Raw genomic sequence first — 5857 nt, forward strand, 5'->3', positions numbered from 1 at the left:
GCAAAGCTGCTGCATTTTGCAGGAGCCCACTGCCAAGAGCCGTCGGGCATCAGCAGCCGTCTGGAAGCCTCTGGCAGAAGCGGGAATGTCACCGGGTACTTGCAGCGTATCCATAAGCAACCTTGCACACATAAATATGAGCAGCCGGTATAAACCTGTTCTTCGTTGGCCTGAGCTGTAGGAAGGGAGATTTGCTAAGTTACTGCCAGGCTTTCCCCCCCAGGCAGGCCAGGCAAGCCGTGTAGCTGCCCCGGGAGCCGGGGGGCTCGGTGCTGGCAGCTCCCGAGGCGCTGGGTGACCCCCAGGCACTCACGGTTCGGGCGCTCGGGGCAGCGCCAGCTCCTGCTCGCAGCCGCTGCCGGGAAGGTGCCACACCGGGCGGCCGTGCTCGCACAGGCGTGAGGGGCTGCCCCGGGACGGGGGTGCGCTGCCCCCGCACCCCCGGCTGCCCTCGGCCCGCGGCACCGCCAGGCCCCTCACCGCCCTGGGCCTTGCCCCTGCGGGCACCCCGATGGAAGCGGGGCGCCGGAGAGGCGCGGCCGGCAGGGCCAGGCCTCGGGCAGGGCGGCGGGGCTCGACGGTCACCACCCGCCGCGGGGGACCACCTCGCAGCAGGGCCTACACAGAGCCACGCGTGTCGGTCCGCAGCCTCCCGCCCGGGGGCTGGGACAGGCGCCTCTGGCGGCCTCTCTCTGCCCGCCTCCGCCGCCCTTCCCTCCCCGGCCGTGCCGCCGTCGCCATGGCGCCGAGCGGGCAGCCCTTACCGGGGCCTCCCGCGACTGCGGCCCGGCCCGGCCCGCCGCCGGGGGACGCGGTACCTGCGAGCGCTCCGCCGCTCCGGAGCCGCCGAGGGCCAGGGGAGGAGGAGCCCCCGCGGCGGAGGTGCGGCGGCAGCGCCCGCGGCCGGCCCTGGGGCGGTGGGGCCCCGCCGGGAGCAGCGGGAGCATTAGTCCCCTCAGCCAGACCGCGCCTTCCCCCCGCGACGAGCGGCTGTCGCCGCGGGTGGCCCGTAACGGGACTGGGGCGGCCCGAAGGAAGATCTCGGCTGCCGCAAGGTCTGGCACCCGCGGCGGAGCCTCACGTAACCTGCCCACGGGCAGCGCGGCAGGTGCGCTATGAAATGTCGCTGTACCAGATCCACAGATTTCCTACAGCTTTGCTGGTGTGTTACTCTCTATTACGTGGACACAGACTGGAACAGCTTCCCCAGAACTCTGCTGAGAGTGTTTCTGCTCTCCCCTGCTGTGCTTCTCTCAAGAAACGACTATCCAGTATGCAGCAGCCAGCACAGAGCACAAACCCCACACGGCCAATAATGCTTTCTGGCAGCAGGACTGTGTCTCCTCATCAAAATTGGAAAAGTCATCCTTATTTACCAACAATTAGCCTCCTTCCACACATGCAATGGCATATATAAAAATCTCGACTGAAGTCATTAAGGTAACAGCTCAGCCTCAAAGAGTTTTCACAGGATTTATAATTGCATGAACTCAAGGCTCAGATATGTAGTATAGCTAAATGTTTTCCATAGTATGCCCTTCAGACAAGATCAGTTATTCCTACTATGTACATATCGGGTTTGCATGGCGAGGCGGGGGGGGCGGGCTACAGGGGCGGCTTCTGTGAGAAGATGCCAGAAGCTTCTCCCTTGTCCCACAGAGCCAGTGCCAGCCGGCTCCGAGATGGACCCACCGCTGGCCAAGGCCGAGCCCATCAGTGACAGTGGTAGCCCCTCTGGGATAGCGTATTAAGAAGAAGGGGAAAACTGCAACTGAGGCCAAAGAGAGGAGTGAGAATGTTACCGAAATCTCGGAATGAAGAACTTATCAACACCAATGTGATGTAGATAAGCAGACACTTCTTTATTGACGGCCGGGTGCGTGAGCGAGTCCTCTCACGATCAACGCACACCAGGTCCCAAAATCAGATTCCATATATAGAACTTATTCATACATATTCATTAATTATTCATACATAATCATAACATTTCCCGTAAATCATTTACATACTCTCCTCCTATATCCGATTATGCGCAGCAAAGCTTAGAAAGGTCTAGAAATGGGTCTGGGGTACGATTTGGGTAGGTGGTATATGAGTCGGTGGTCGCGATCTCCCCCTGCCGGAATTACCTTTTACTAAAGTTCACGGTTTCTTGGCAGGCACCTACAAGCTGTTCCAGTCGACTCTCCCCAGTTCCCATTAATCTCATATTCTGACATTTCAATACACCTCTGCGTACAGAAGACTGGTCAAATGGGAACCTTCCAACCCTAGAGTTATTACAATAGTTCCAGGCCCTTCTTCTAGCCTTGGTACAAGACGTACAAAAGATTCCATAATGTCTCTTATTGCGTAGATGCAAGTTTCCTATAAATTTTTTTTTCTTAGCCTTCTACATTTTAATTCTATTAAATGATTTTATAAAATCAATTAATTAATCAAATAGAATCAATCAATTTTAACTTATTAACTAATCGGTAACATTTCCCCCCTTTGAAAGTGTTGAAAATCATTATTTCAATACTTTCACTTTATTCATATATCTTTTGTTTCAACATATTTGGGTAATGGATCATGTCTTGGTGAAATAGTTGGTACTTCTCTCATAATCATACGACTCACCGCAATTCTATTGGTAAACTGTTTCTTCAGACATGCATATATCAGCATGCTCATCAAAAAGACAACTAGTAACAGAAACAAAGTCTTAATTATAGATTGTATCCAAGAGCTCAAATTCCATCCCAGTTTGTTAAAAATTTTCCCAAGCCAATCTTCTGACATATCCTTTTGAATTGTTTCAGTTTCTTTTTCAATTTTTCCCAATAGATCTAGATCATGTTCCACATCCTGAGTGACATTTGGAATGTGGATGCAACAGTGGTCCAGTTTATCCTTGAGATATCCACATACTCCATGTTCTTTAAGTAGGAGCATATCTAGTGCCATTCTATTTATAAAGTCATTCTGGAGGTCGCCTGTAATTATATATTCAATTCCTTAAACCCCTTCTTGGTAACGTTTGCTAATTTTTCCACTTGACCAGTTAAATGATAGAGCCATGCTCTGTTTCTATATGAAGCTATAGGATTAAAAGTGATTCAAGTGCCCAGCCAATTTTCACTCCTGTAGATGGCTCATTCCAAATATCATCATTTGTCTCAGATCTCTTTATTCGTTTCAATTCTAAATTCTCTAAGGATCCTTTAAATGGTGATTTCTTTCAAATTGGACACAATGTTGGCATGCCTAAAGTAATTTGTTTCACCTTACCATCTAATGGTAAATGTGTGGTCCAGGTTCCATCACTTAATGCCCAAACTAAATGTCCTGGACTTCAAATAGTAGTTTTACTACAACTAAACAAAGTTCCTTTTCTAACTGTAAAAGTGCTGGTTAAATTGAGAGTGTTCTTAAGACCTCGACAAAAATAACCATATTTTAAAACAGTGGCCTACGGAGGAATTCTTTGGATTACTAAGTCTGCATTACTACAATCATACACTTTTTCACATTTCCACCATGGCACTATTTTATTTTCCTTCTCTCCTGATGTAGTTGACCTATCATTGACCCAGGGTAATACTGAAAAAAACTTTCCCGTCCCAGGTAAAACACCAAGAAGTTCTTGCCATATACTAAAAATGAGAAAATATGGACATAGACCATATAGAGTCCCGTTGTTCTACTAATTGGGTGCTCTGGCCAGTTTCGTTACACTTCCATTCCATAACACTTTTGCTCACGTTGATTTTAAATTGTTCATCATAAGAACACCATCCCACAGTCTTAAATCTCCCTATTTTGGTAAAAACATGATTTAACAATTTTTCACAATCCGCCAGATTACCTGGAGTTTTCCACTGTTTTCTAGTGACTTTTACTTGCTCATACCATTGAGTCACTGGCCTCTGTTCACAATAATTGGTTTCATTTTTATGTTCCAGGTTAGTCAAATTCATAGTTAAAATTCCCCATGGAATAGATTCACCTACTGCAAACAAGCAGTGATCTGCGTGATGTTTTGTAAATTGGCAAATTCTTTAATCAATCCTACCATCAAATTTTCCTCAGCCATTTGTTTGGGAATGTCAATCACTTGTTCTGTTTCTATTTGTCTTTTGTTCCTGTCCACCAAGTCAGCCCATGATCCCACCAACACTACCAACCAAAAGAAAATCCAAAAACCAATCATAACCTGATATGCAAAATTAAACATGATTCAAAGTCAATTTTTAAGTCTCTGAGTTACGTTTCACAATCTTCCACGGAGTAGATGCTTTCTTCACTCGAGTATAATGTATCCAAGCATCCGATTCTGCAATTTTGATAGCTGTAAAAGTGGTTAGCAGTATCTGGAAGGGTCCTCTCCAGTGCTCCTGCAAAGGTTCGGAGGTCCAGGTCTTCACATAGACATAATCTCCTGGTTGGAAATCATGCACTGAATTTTCCAGGGGTAAAGGTCTATTCCAAATTACTGCACTCCGAATTGCAGCCAAAGTTTTCCTTAGAAAAAGCAAATAGTTATACACATCTTGTTTTCCTTTTACATGTATGTTTAGATTTGGTTCTAGAGACTCATATGGTTTTCCATATAATAATTCATAAGGACTGACTGAGGTTCCACTCTTTGGCTGTACCCTGATTCATAATAATGCCAATGAAAGTGCCTGAGGCCACTTTAGACTGGTTTCTTGACAAATTTTACTTATTTGTCGTTTCAAAGTTTGATTCATCCTCTCCACTTTTCCACTAGATTGTGGCCTCCAAGATGAATATAAATCCCAATTAATACCCAATGCTTTGCTAACACTTTGGACTACTTCAGCAACAAAGTGTGGACCTCTGTCAGAGGAAATTCCAATAGGAACTCCAAATCTCAGAATTATTTCTTGTAATAACCATTTTACAACCTCTTTTGCTTGTGTAGTGCGACAGGGAAGGGCTTCTGGCCATCCTGTAAAAGTATCAACCCCTACCAAGATGTAGCGGTACCCATTTTGTCTAGGCAGCTCTGAAAAATCTACTTGCCAATAATCTCCAGGTTCTGTACCAGATTTCAGTCTACCCATTTGAACCTTTTTCTTAATCACTGGATTATTTTTCAAACATACTTCACACTTTGCAGTTACCATTTTGGCTATTCCCAACATCTTAACTGATATTACTTGCTTTCGTAAAAATGTTACTAAGGCTTCTGCCCCCCAATGACATTCTTGATGTCTCATTTGAATTATCTCTCTCATCACGAGGTGGAATTACTACCTGTCCATTAGGAGTTATCCACCATCCCGCTAAGTTTTTCTTAGCATTTAATAACTGACCCAATTTGTCATCTTCCTCTGAATATCTCGGTTTTTCCCTAGGAAGGGTTACTGTTTTAGAAGGAATTATTGCCATTTGCAATGCTTGTTTCTTTGCTACCCTTTTTGCAGTCTTATCAGCTAAATTATTCCCAGCTATTATTTTTGTATTCCCACTCTGATGTGCCTTACAGTGCATGATTGCTACTTGATCTGGCTTTTGAACTGCTTGCAATAATAGTAAAATCTCTGTTTGATGCTTAATGTTTGATCCTTGAGAGGACAATAACCCCCTCTCTTTCCACAAAGCTCCATGGACATGCACTACCCCAAAAGCATATTTCGAATCAGTCCAGATATTTACTCTCTTGTCTTTGCTTAGTTCTAAGGCTCTAATTAAAGCGATGAGTTCTGCCTTTTGGGCTGATGTGGTACTCGCCAATGCTCCTGCTTCTATAACTGTAGTCTCTGTTGTTACCGCATATCCAGCGTATCAGACTCCTTGCTCCATAAAGCTGCTTCCATCAGTATACAATTCCCAGTCTGGTCGCTCC

This window comes from Falco peregrinus, chromosome W (assembly GCF_023634155.1).
Source record: "Falco peregrinus isolate bFalPer1 chromosome W, bFalPer1.pri, whole genome shotgun sequence".
Classification (NCBI taxonomy): Eukaryota; Metazoa; Chordata; class Aves; order Falconiformes; family Falconidae; genus Falco; species Falco peregrinus.